The sequence below is a fragment of the Triturus cristatus genome, chromosome 11 (genome assembly GCF_964204655.1).
Source record: "Triturus cristatus chromosome 11, aTriCri1.1, whole genome shotgun sequence".
Taxonomy (NCBI): Eukaryota; Metazoa; Chordata; class Amphibia; order Caudata; family Salamandridae; genus Triturus; species Triturus cristatus.
In genome coordinates, this window is record NC_140594.1 from 1,005,833,259 (window position 1) to 1,005,847,116 (window position 13,858).

Below are 13,858 nucleotides of genomic sequence, written 5' to 3' on the forward strand. Positions count from 1 at the left end.
TCATGCGGAGGTAATTCGCTAAAAGAATGTTCTGCAGTTATGTTGTAAGCACGCTTAAGAATAGGGTAATACATATGCAATAGTATGCTAAAAATAATGATCAGAAGACTTAGAAAAAACAAAATTAATAATGTTACTGTGCAGTGACTACGAAGTGATTTACAATACGCATGCTTTTTGAGCTGCATCTGATGATTTCTTTCTCTATTCCGGTCTAGAGGATACATGTCAGAGACAAATTCAACCGATTCACCTTGGAGAGGACTTAAACAATCAAATTGTCTGACTTACTAGACCTCAATTTTAGTTTGTAAAGTTCTGGTTTGGTTAATTCAACCAAGGGGAGCTTTGAGTCTGTCTGTGAGGGAATACAGGGTTGAGTAATCACACTGGTTGGTAGTCCATAAAATTTTTTGATATGACTCGAGTGCAACCACCCTTTGCGACCCTCAATCTTCACGGCAGTCCTTGTAGTCAGTAGAACCAACTTAGGCGACTTCCACCTAGGATCCAGTTGGGTCTTCCGGTCGAAATTCCTGACCAAAACCAGGTCACCAGGAACCACGTCATGGGGCTTCACCTCAGTATTATCGGGAAAAGCTGCGCTTACCTGTGAACGACAAGATTGTAGTGCAGACATCAAGGAAGCCAGGTAATCTGTCAGCATATTACAGTCAACATCAGTTATTTTGCGAGGTATAGGCGTCCCCCACATATTTGGTGGTCTACCGAAGATCACCTCGTACGGGGATAGCCCAGTTCGAGAATGTGCTACCATTCTCATGTAAAAGAGCGCAACTGGTAAGGCTACTATCCAGTCGACACCTTTTTCCCTACATATTTTGGACAATCTAATTTTCAGAGTTTGATTATGGCGTTCCACAAGACCTGCGGCCTCGGGATGCCGGACACAGTGGAATTTCCATTGATAGCCTAACAAAAGGGAAACGTGTTTCATTAGTTCGGATGAGAACGGCTGGCCGTTATCTGAGTAGACAACACGTGGTAAACCGTACCGTGGGAAGAATTCTCGAACTAACTGTTTGGCAGTAGTCGGGGCAGTGTAATCTGAAACCGGGTATGCTTCTGTCCAACGGGAAAGAGCACAGACAACTACGAGAACATATTTGAATCCTCGACATCGTTCCATCTGGATATAATCCATCTGGAGGACTTCAAAAGCATGATTAGGAGGTTGAAATCCACCCTGCTCTACGGGGATGCTTTTACCTGGATTAAACTGACAACATATCATACAGGTACGAACTTTTTGTTTAGCTGCTGCTCGCAAGTGCTTGTTGAACCAAATGTGTTGAATGCTGTCTAGCATAGCTTTCTCTCCTAGGTGTGCTGGGCTATGTATTGTGTTAATGATAACTTGAACCATTGAGTCGGGAAGAAACCATATAGATTTTTCCTTCGTCATCCATCCTTGATCCGTTTGGATCCCTCCTAATTCAGTCCATTTCTTTATTTCTTCTGGTGTAGCATGTGTCTGTATGTCAATTACATCAAGGGCGGGATCCTTAACGGTCATGCAATGTGTTAGTGTCGGAACTATTGTCTTTGTCATGTCAGTTGTGAGAGTCTGATTCTGAGCAGTCTGTTTAGCTGTTCTGTCAGCTAGGTCATTACCCTGAGAAATGCTATCGGTAACTTTTGTATGGGCTTTGCATTTCATAATCGATATTGCAGTAGGTAGATGAATCGCGTCTAATAGGGTTTGAATGAGGGGTCCGTGTTGGATGTGGGCACCGTGAGAAGTTAAATAACCTCTCTCTCGCCACAGTACGCCGAAGTCATGGACGACTCCGAATGCATAACGTGAATCTGTGTATATGTTGACTTTCTTATTTTTGGTTTGAATACAGGCTTGTGTCAGAGCGATGAGCTCTGCTGCTTGAGCTGACAAAGTGTTAATACGATTTGTTTCAATGACTTCAGTGTCTGTTGTGACTGCGTAAGCAGCCACTAACTCTCCTGTACTTGTTCTCATACATGACCCATCTACATACAATGTCAAGTCTGGATCTGACAAAGGGATATCTGTCAAGTCTTGTCTGGGTTTCGTCGTGATAGTAATGACTTCGACACAATCATGTGCCAATGGATCTGTTCCGCTCACTGGTAACAGTGTGGCAGGATTTAACGTATTGCAACGTCTGATTTCTATGTGTGGCTGAAACAATGTCAGTTCGTAACCGGTGAGTCTCGCTATAGTCAAGTGTTGTGTTTGTGTGCGGTTCAAGAGAACCTCTACTGCATGTGGTACTTGTACTGTCAATTGATGTCCTAATACTATGGCATCGCTTTGTCTGATTGCTAAAGCTGTTGCTGCCACCGATTTCAGGCACGCAGGAAGAGCCTGAGCTACTGGATCTAATGTACTAGAGAAATAAGCACATGGTTTGTGTGATCCTGCTTGTTCCTGAGTGAGTACTGACAAAGCAGTACCTTCGCGTTCTGTAACAAAGAGTGTAAACTGTTTGCTGTAACATGGTGTTGCTAAAACAGGTGCTTGGCATAAAGCTTTCTTTAAACTTTCAAAGGCGTGTGTATGTTCTTGAGTCCAAGGGAGGACAGTCGATGTGGCTGCCTCCTGTGTTGTCAACTGGATGAGTGGTTTTGCTAGAAATGCATATTGAGGGATCCACTGCCTACAGTATGAAGTGAGGCCTATAAAAGCCCGTACCTCCTTTTGTGTCTTGGGTGGTGGCATGTTAGCGATTAACTGGATGCGGTCGGATGTAAGCTGCCTTCCCTCCTTGGACAGCGAGTGCCCAAGGTAAACAACTCGCTGGACACAGAATTGCAGCTTAGAAGGGGACACCTTGTGCCCCTTGTCGGCCAGAAATTTCAAAACCGTCAGTGACGCTTTTTCACATTCACGTTCGCTTCGGGCGGTGATCAGCAGATCATCGACATATTGAAGCAAGGCAGTGTTAACTGGCATGTGGATACTGTCAAGTTCTCGTTTCAGTGCTTGGCTATAGATGCTGGGGCTTTCTGTAAATCCTTGAGGTGCGCGTGTGAATTTAAAACTTCGTCCATTTAAACTGAATCCGAACAAATATTGACTTTCCGGATCGATTGGGACACTAAAGAAAGCATTCTTGAGATCAATTACAGTGAAGAACGTTGCTTCTGAGTCAATAGTTGTTAGTAATGAAGAGATATCTGGGACCACGGGGTATTGTGGTACAATACATTTATTTAATTCGCGCAGATCAATAACTAATCGATATACTGGTGGTGCTTTTGGATCCGTTCTTTTAAGAATCGGAATTATCGGGGAATTACACACATTGGAGTCGGTTTCGACAGCCACTCCTTGTACAATGAGCTCGTCAATGATTTGCAGCAAAGCCACAACAGCATCGGGTGGTAACTTGTATTGTCGTATTCGTGGTAGTATTACTCCTGTTTTTAGTGTGACACGATATGGTGTAATATTCATGCAACCAACCTCAGTGGGGCCTTGTGCCCATAAATGTGTAGGTAAATTCTGCAGTCGGTGATCCATGTCTCTGGACACGTAGTGACCTTTGAAGTCACGTAGAAATAGTCGTACTCCTTCCGGAGAACAACATATTATAGCTCCTAGAGCTTTCAATGTTTTTATACCTAACAAGTTTTCTGGACATGATTTAGTAAGCAATAAATCTGTAGTACGTGTCAATGGACCAATCGTAAGTGGAAGAGGTTGTGTCACGTCATTTATTATAGGTTTTCCTGAGAATCCAAGGGAAATATTTTGTGAGCCTGAGAGGGGTGCCCCTGGAACTTCACTGCGTCTTATAGTTGTTCTGCTTGCCCCTGTATCAAGTAAAAACTTTCTGTCTTCCCCTAATAGTTCACTATGTACATAAGGTCCCTCTTGGTCTACAGGAACCTCTATAAGGGGTAAGCCAACTTCCCTCTTTAGGCTATTTCATGTGTATCGCTGATAATCGGGATAATCTGCTTGTGCATACTGATACATCTGTTGTGTTGTTGCTTGTGTTGCAGAAACAGGCTGCACTTGTGGTGGTGCTATGGTCTGTTGTGGAGCTCCCTGTTGCGGAGCTAATTGTTGCGGAGCTAACCTAGGTTGTGCATGCTGAGGGATTTGTTGTTGATTCTGATCCTGTCTAGGTGGACGTGGTCTCTCCTGAGTTTTACCTGTAGCAATATTATGTTTCAGGACTGGACAATCGTGTATATAATGACCTGGTTGTTTACAATAGTTGCATGTCCCTTTCGTAGGACCTGCGGAATTACCCTTATGATGACCATCGGCTGGGACTGACTGAGCAACAAGCATTTTCATTTTTGTATCTTTCATACGTCTTTGTTCGTGTTCTTGTTCTTCTCTAATTCTATTGTGATGATATTGTAACATCTGTAACATCTGTGATGGGGTATTACCTTGCCAGGTACTTTCGAATTTCAATACTCTATTCTTAACTTGTAGCAGAGAATTTTCAACTAATTTTGTCACGAACAGATGTGGATATGACTCACTACTGGCTTTTATGCCACTATTTATACCAAAACATTTTTCAAATCGGGAATAGAAATCACTAGTGTCTTCGTCTGGCTTTTGTTTACAGGCTGAGATTGCACCCCAGTCTTCCTTTTTCGTAGTTAATAAACGTGGCAGTACCTGTACTAGTAGTCCTGCTAGTGCTGTAGTCTTTTCCCCAAGCCCTGCTCCTGCAGCTCGGGCCCTTTCTTCGTTTTCTAATGCTGTCCAATCTATCTTTTGGTCTCCCACCTCCCATTCCTTTTCTTTGAGTTTCTCATAAACACCGGCGGGTAATAGGACTTTTAATATTTTCATAATGTCGGGATAGGTATACTCTCCCATGAGTAACATGTCTTTTATTTCACGGTGGAAACCTGCTGGGTCCTTGTCATGGCTGGGTACTACTTTCTTCATTTCTAATAATTCTAATTTAGTTATAGGCGTGTACACAAATACGCGTGTAAAATTATCACCGGCACCTCTAATTGGGTGCACTTCGCGTAACGGGTTCTGTCTATCTATGTGATACATTTTTCTTCCCATAATGGGAACTGGAACGTGTTCTGGGCATACGAAATTTAAATATTGGTTTCGAATTTCTAGAATTTCTTTAATCAAATCAGTACTTGACCCTCTCCATATATTCGTGAGCAGTTCTGTCAATATGTCAGGTAAGGGTCCTGGATCGGAGTGTTGGCTTTTATACAATATAAGGAGGTGTTGAATCATGTATATACTAGCTAAACGCTGTTCGTACGGGTCAAGATTCAGAAACGTGTGTGCAAGTACATCATCATTGTAGTCGCTGGGACTGTCAGCCCATCGTACTGCTGACCTAGCTAATTCTTGTTCGTCCATGGAATCGAGCATATGGTACCCTCTTCGATCTCGGAGTAATTTATCAACGGCTTGGAATAGGTGTTCGGGGGATTTTGTATTTAACATAGGGTTTGGAAAATGTCTATTATATTCTGGACGTATTGGACGTATCGGGTCGTTAAAGTCTCTAGTATTATTATTATGGGGTCTTCCTCTACCTACATAAGCTATTGTCTCGACTTGTTCTGATTCTTGCTCCTCCTCCTCTTCTGATTCCACTCTGTCTGTTTCTCGTCTTTCTTTATGTATTCGTTCTACTTCCTTGCGGATCTTTCGACTCATGGCAATTATACACGCCTGTCTATCGTGTTTCTCTTCTGATATGTTCTGACCCCATTTGACAAGTCTTTGCATGGTATCGTGATCTGCCCCGGGCCTGTCTTGATTCCTAATTACACAATTTATGAAAAAACGTAGTAGTTGTCTTTGGACATCCACTTTCTGATATTCCATAGCTTCGTTAATACTTTCTGGACCTCGCCCTGTGTGGACAAAGCGATATATTTCGTCTAGGTGATCACCCATTCCTGGTATTGTCATTAAATATAATGTAGCTCGTCTTATACGTAGTGATGATATGAGCAATTTATCCTGTCTACCTGGTACTGGGTCGTATATACAATCCACAAGTTGTTCTTTAAACATGTCGGATGTCGCTAATTGGGGTGTACGTTGGAGTGCTAAATCTCTAAGAGTCTGTTTATTTCGCGGCGGGGTGGCAAACATGTCTGTCGTACCTCCTGTAGCACCGTCTGAGGTGCTAGGCACGAAAGGATTCGTTGGGCGTAGGATAGAGATTGTAGATGCGGGAAAAACTGTAGAAACGGACGGACCTGTGGGAACTTGTGTAGGAGTTTGTAATTGCGGGGATACAGACGGATGCTCTTGGTGTGGAACACCATCGGCACGCGGTATGTGCGGTATGGCATTAGCATACTCGGGAGCTACGTCATCTAAATAGGAGGAAAGGAAAACGTCCTTTGCTGTTTTGGGATGTGTTTTGGGATGTGCTTTTATCGGGAGCAATGGAGGAGTTAAATCTTTTGGTATTTCCGGGGTAGCCTTAGGTAACCCTTCGGCCAGAAGAGGATACATACCATTCATAAGAGTGTTTCTTTGTCTATCTATTTGTTCTGAGTTTACTCGGGTACCTTCCTCAAGTAATAGATTTTCTCGGGTTTTATTTGAATTCTCTCTACCTTTCTCTTCCTGTCTGTGTGCTTTTTCTGTACGTCTGTATGATTCTTTACGCCATAATTCAATGGCATCTTTCTGTGACTGTCTGGCTTTCTTTTTCCATAATTCTTCTTCTACTCTCATGATGCAATCTGCATCCCAGGTCCCTGCTGCGGGCCATCTCTGGTTCTCTGGTAATTCTTTTGTTTAGTCCACCCATAAATCAAGAAATAATACGGCATCTAGACCATGCTTATGATACATAAAGTATCCTGGAGTATCCCTAGGTGGAATGGGAACAGCTTCTTCGAGTACACCTTTTCTAGTTTTGATCTGTCTTAGTTTCGAAAAGAGCGGCATTTTTAGATCTTGTTTCTAGAACACACTTTATACGATGAACACAATAATGAACAGTCATTCACACCACAATATATAGAACGTATTAAAACATTTTAACATTTAACAGTTTTAACGAACAATGATAACTAATAGAAAACTAGTTACTGACATAATACTGACACTAGATAATACTTATTTATATGCAAGACATACTATATATACTGCTAAACAGTACAGATACACTGCTGAAACAGTGCAGACCGGATTTGTGTACCCAAACCCGTCTTGACTGGCACAGACTATGTGCACGTAAAATGCCTCCCCGGTAATGGTACTCACCGGGTAGCTCGGAACGGAAGGCCTCGGAACGGAACTGAAACTGGACCGGACTGGACTCGACTCGACTGAACTCGGAACTTCGGAACTCGGTGGGACTCTGTATACCTCGGATCTTGCTCTCTCAGCTAGGCTCTGGTCGGGATACTTCGCACTTCTCACCGCCTCGTCTGGGTGTTGATCGCAGCCTCAGTCGCTCCCGCTTGGCCGGAGGGAGATACAGGAAATCCTGCGGGTACGCGTTTTTGTCCGTTCAGCTGTGGCAGAAGACCGGGCCTGCAACGCACCGCCGGCGCGTGAGATGAGAAAGTGTCCCTGTTCGGGCGCCAATTTATGTGGTAAATATTTCGTTACCGGTACTATTTTTTATGCGGTAAAGTCTTCGTGAGAATAACTCAGTAAAAATAAGAGGCAGAATCCGTGGTATTAGAGGTTTAAAAAGGCTTTATTCCTATACAAAGGAATACAATTCGAATTGTGGGCCTTCTATTCCATCACCACGAAAGTTCAGGAAGGAAGGGGGCATATATTATTGGCAGATAGGCAGTTTTATAGAAAATACTTTACAGTGAAACAGATACAAGAGGCGTGACAGCTGATAATTCAGATAAACTGTACATACGTAACTAATAGAGGCGTAAACATGGGTGTAACTAAAATACGTCATTAAACATGATGTCATAAGTGGGTGGATCCATAAAAGAATCCTGCAATGTCAGCAGAAATATTCGGCAGAGATGCGCGCGCAGCCGCATGACGTGTGATTGACGTGCAACTAGAGGGTGAAGGGGACTTGACATTTAGCTCTACATGTGGAGACAGAAGTCTGGGGTTATGTCAACCTAATCCCAAATCATATCTAATATCCTATGTTTAAAGAACTGTGTTATCCAAAAGGAAAGGTCTCTAGGATAGAATCTATTCTATACTGACTGTTATTGCGTGTACAAGCGTCTAAGTGTCTACATGAGATGCGAGGGGGTAGGAATATTCCATGGTAACGGGGCTATGAATTACTTGCATGAGGACAGCGAGGCCTGGCCCCTTTGCACGGTAGCTGGAGGAATGTTTACCTAAACTACTAGACAGGAATGCATCGGATGAGGAGCGAAGGAGATAATCTCGAAGGTGAAATACAGTTTTTGGCAGGCAATAGGCTGGATCAGGCACCGTTAGCCGCGCAGGGAGTAGGACAAAGTTTATGGTCACAGATGCAGGCTCAGACTGGAGCTTTCAGAGGCAGAAGGCAGGAAAAGGCTTGATGACAGAATTCGGGCCTACTCGCCTGAATCTGTAAAATGTGGAAAGTGAACCATATAAAGTCGGTGGCCTTTCATACTTAGGAATGGAATATCTGACCCATTCATGGCGGATCTGAAAGAGGACATGTTGATGGTGGACGCACATATATTTGCGTCTTCAAAACTGGAGCAGGAGGGAACATACATTTACTTATAGCATGTACATGGAGCCGTTGGGGTCTACGATAGGGGACATAACTGATCACAAAATTCATATTTCCTCACATGGCTAAACACTTAAAAGGTCCCAAAGGCGAGACCTATTGGCTATGCCAATGCTTGTTTTAATTAAGTTTTCACATAAAGAGACAATAAACAATCTATTTTCCTCTGTACAGCTATTAAAAACCAGGAAAAATAGGAAACATGGCCTTTGATTAGATTAGCTGTCCATTATGTTACTAAGTATGGCAGCCTCCAGAGTGGGCAGATTGTCTGCATGGAGAGTTAAACTAAACAGAGATGCCCTCCCATAAGTCCTGGTTCTGCAGCCATTCCTGCCATATGCACTTGGCTTTCAAGTTCGACCAAGAGCTGGGGCCCCTTTTATCCGAGCATGAGATATGTTCTGTGCGTTTGTAAAGAACCTTCCATTATGAGCTATTTGCTTGACACGAACAAAAACCGTCTGGATCCACAGTGTTGCACAGAATTAACTTTTCTAACGTCATTAGATTCCTGCACAGGAGCATACGAGGATGGATGGATGGATGGAAGTGCTCTGTGAGCCAGAGATCTACTGAGGCTAGCCTCCGACTCCTATGCTAAGCTGTGTGGTAAAATCGTGGACTCGTGCCAACACAGGAGCATCACCACCACACTCCAATTTAAAAAACAAAATTTAATGAACAATAAGAACATGTGGCATAGTAGTTCCCCTTTATAAGCAAACTATTATTTTAGTGGTTTGGAGACCATGTTTCTTTTTTTCCCAACTTTATTCCTGAAGTGTATCGGGGGTATAGAGCACACACAGAATAGACACCAGTATTCGCTGTATAAAGTGTACGATACTTTTAAAGCAAGATAATAGTAGGCATCAACAGCCAGCCTCGTACATTGTGGTTCAGTTAGGCCATGGTTCTAAAACTTTAACTATGCATAGGCCTTTAACAGAAGAGCAGATAAAGTAACCCAAAATTAGCGAGTGCACTAGAGGCGAAGCAAAACTAGCCAATCCATGTCTGCAATGATATAAACGTCTCCTACATGAATACAAGAGAGCCGTTCTTTCGGCCAAAACCAAGTATTTATCTGAGAAAGTTGCTCTTTCTGCCAATAAATCCAAGGAGATTTTCTCTTTGGTTCATGACTTGGCGATCTCAGATCGCACCAATTCTAGTCTCATCCCCTCTCAGGACCTCTGCTCCTCACTTAACGATTTCTTCATTAAGAAGATCGTTAAGATCAAATCCAACATTCCCTCTGTACCCCCTCCTTCCTCTTCTCCTGCTCCTCCTGTGCCTTCTTCTTTTTTCGACTCTTTTTCTCCAATTTCTCTAGATTCATTTCTTACTTTGCTCACTAATATTAAGTCTGGCTCTCCGGCCGACTGTGCCCCGGCACGCATTTTGAGAGCGCTATTCACTAATTGCCCCACTCCCCCTCGTTCCCTTCTCAATGCCTCCCTTTCTCTGGGCTTAGTCCCCTCATCTTTTAAATCCGCTATTGTCTTGCCCATCCTCAAAAAGCCTGGTCTAGATTCCTCCCTTCCTTCTAATTTTAGGCCCGTTTCCCTTCTCCCCTACCTTGGCAAGATTCTGGAAAGTCATGTCACCTCCTGCCTTTCCACTTACATCGAGGAGAACCATCTCTTGGCTTCCCATCAAGCGGGCTTCCGCCCGGGCCACTCCACGGAGTCGGTGGTCCTCGCAGTTCTTGATGAGCTGAAATCAAAGGCCGACTCCTCTCTTGCTCAAGCTTTGGTCCTCCTCGATCGGTCCGCTGCGTTTGACGCGGTTGACCATTCCATTCTCCTCGACCGTGTCAGCGCAGCGGGCATCCAGGGCTCCGCTTTCTCCTGGCTCGCGTCCTTTCTTACGGGACGTTCTCAAGCGGTTCATCTGTCCGGTTTTTCTGCCCCCATCCGCCTGGTTTCCTGTGGGGTCCCTCAAGGTTCTTCTCTTTTCCCTCTTCTTTTCAATCTTTACATATATCCTCTTATTACTTCTCTTCTCGATCTGGGGGTCTCTGTGTATAATTACGCAGATGACCTCCAACTCGTCTTTGATCTTCCCTCCTCTTCTTTGTCCCTTTCTAAGTTTCGCTCCACCTTGGTCTTCATTTCCGAGTGGATGAGCTTTAATCATCTTAAACTCAACCCGGACAAGACCGAGCTGGTCTTGACGGGCGGCTCATCTAGTCCTTGGTCTTCTGCCTTCTGGCCCCCTACCTTTGGTCCCTCTCCTGCACCTGTCTCTTCTGTTAAGACCCTGGGTATTAGGGTTAGCCACGACCTCTCCATGCACGCCCAAATTAGTTCTGTTGTATCTTCTTGCTTTTTATCTCTTCGGCTCATCCGAAAAATCTCTCGCTTTTTCTCCTCTGATGCCCTCAAAATCATCATCATGGCCCTGATCACTTCCCGCCTTGATTACGGGAACAGCCTGTATGTGGGCATTCCAGCCTATGAAACACGTTGCCTACAAGCTATTCAGAACCAGGCTGCCCGTCTCATCCTCCACCTTCCCAAAACTCATCACATCACCCCTGAACTCAAATCCCTTCACTGGCTTCCTGTTCATCAGAGATCTCTTTTTAAATTGGGTTGTCTTGTTTTTCGGGCTTATGCCCGCTCTGCCCCGGCTTTTATCTGTTCTCTTATTTCTTCTCACATCCCCACCCGCACTCTTCGTTCCTCCACTTTGGCCCTCCTCAATGTTCCCCGCTTCCATAAGTCCAGAACGGGAGGTACCCGATTTTCTGTTTTGGCCCCCCGTTTCTGGAACAGTCTTCCCCTATCCATGCGTTCTATCCCCATCTATTCCCATTTTCGCAAAGCGCTGAAAACCCTTCTGTTCTCTCAGGCGTATTTCTGTTAAATCCCTTGGGCTGTCTCTTGTGACTGATGGTCAGAGCTCTCAGTGCCAGGAAGCCGCTTGGCCACAGTGCGCTTTATTAAATATTTTTTTCATTCATTCATTAATTCATGCAATCTCATCACGAGGCCCCGGGTCTGGTAGACCTGCACCTCACCGACAGGTGGCACTGCGGAGCACTGGGTGCATGAGGCTAGAAACACTGCAGACCTCGCCTCCTGGGGGGGGATCCCACAGTGTTATCACCCCGTTTGAGTGTACCATTCCAGACTATTCGAGACAAGTCTGTGATGAGAGCTCAATCTTCCCTCATCTGTTCCCCGGTGAAAAGATATTCTGTTGTATCTGAGGATTATGCTAATATTTCTTTCTGTGGCAACAACAGGAGGAACCGGGAAGGGAACGATGCTGGTTATGACAGCCTGTCTGATTTAAGACACAAAAGGACAAAGTCGGTATGGAAACGAAAATCTTGAGTGATGCGATGTAGCGCCTCCTGTGACAGCTCGCCTAGCACTAATGCATCACGAGTTATTTCTGCAGGGGTAGGTGCCTTTTATGAGCTGTCAGTGGGAATGAATGGCCCAACCTTAAGGTTTATATAAACTGTCATCCTTAATCAAAATGCAGCGGGGAGAGTGTCAGCTCGCATAACGCACAAACCGGCAGAAAAACGAGACTGTTCTCTTGCGTTAGCGCAGACTTGAGCCGGGAGTAACGCTGCTCCTGGCTGTGCGCTAACACAGCCCTGGCAGAGAGCTGGCCTTCTGACTGAGTACAGGGGGCACTCTAAGAGAGCCTGAGAGACAGAGGGCTACAGGGGGAGAGCGGCTGGAGAGAGGTGGAGGAATGGCGAGAGTGAAGACAAAGATAGAATTAGGAGTGAGAAACGGAAAGATAAGAGTGGGGAGAGCAGGAAACTGAGGGAAGAGTGAGGAGCGGGGTCAGACAGCTAAAGTACAAGCGTGTGCGCCTCGCGCTAAAAGTAAAAAAACACAAGTGGCGGCAAAAGTGAAAGCGTTTCCCTTGCGGGGGCGAGCAGCGCCAGGAGCGATGATTGCTAACACATGGCGCCAGAGCTCGCTCCCGCAAGGGAATCGCCAAACATGCACGCGTTGCCATTGAAAGCAATGCAACGTGTGCACGTTTTTTCCTGCAAAGCTGTGTCGATTACAAAAGGTATTTTTCCTATGCAGCGCATGCGCTCAGCGTAGGCGAGACCTAAAAAGGGCACGTTCCTACAAAAGGGTACGGATAAAAACAAAGTGCAATTATGATTGAAGACAGGTAAATATCATAATTAAAGAAAGCATGCATGCAATGCAAATCACAAATTTAAAACCTTATACTTTTACACACTAGTAAAGACTGACTAACCTGTTTCAGCACTGTATACATTAATCTAGAACCAGCACATTCATCAGTACATAAACGCTGTCATATTAGTCACTGCTTTTGGCTTTAATTCACAGTGTACTGCCTGGGGATGGATTATGCTAAAAAAAAAACACACCACGTGTGTTTTGTTCAGACGATGATTCATGTTATGAGTGATAACATCAGTGAGGTAACCGCCAGCTAAAAGTGTGCTAAATATTTCACCCTTTTGGTGAATTGCGAAACCACTAAACCATATAACGGATAACTGGATCACTCATTAACAATACTAATAACACCATCTGGGCAATATCTCCCCATATTTAATTCATGCATAAAATAATGAACAAATAGAAGTTAATCAGTTAACTTTTGCAACATGTTAGGAGCTGTGTTGGGCTTTTTATGCCATGTTGTTATTAACCTAGGATACTTTTTGTTTGACGTAAAATCATTTTTGGTTGAAACCTGAAAGTTATGTAGCAGATGGTGAATTATGTGGCAAGCTTAACAAATCAATAAGTACATGGAATGTGCAGTGACCCTGCATATAATGCAAGTATATGACACAAATGTATGATGGAATTTCGCATGCGTTTGTCAAGCATGCCTTGGTAACGCTGTCATTAGAACGACGCCTCTTTAGCACGTATTCGTTCTGCACGCAAGTCATTACAACAACTTGCCTCAGGGGGGTGCTGGATTTCGTAATAGTTTAATTTACTATTCCAACTCCAGTTCTGCGCAACAGCAGGGACGGTGTTGGACTTTAATTCCAACCCCATTCCACCAATGCCTCCCTCCAAGGCAGGTCATAGTAACGACTTGCGTGTAGAACGAATGCGGGCCTAAGACGCGCTCGTTCTGTTGCTGGCGCTGTGAAGGCACAGCGTGGTAGTGGCTTT

The 13,858-nt window shown here is 44.3% G+C and overlaps 1 protein-coding gene across 1 annotated transcript in view; it reads left to right on the forward strand.

The window, feature by feature from the left end:
• Positions 1–13,858, forward strand: part of LOC146785832 (transient receptor potential cation channel subfamily V member 6-like) — a 304,076-nt gene that overhangs the window by 243,029 nt on the left and 47,189 nt on the right. The gene's annotated exons all lie outside the window — the stretch shown is intronic.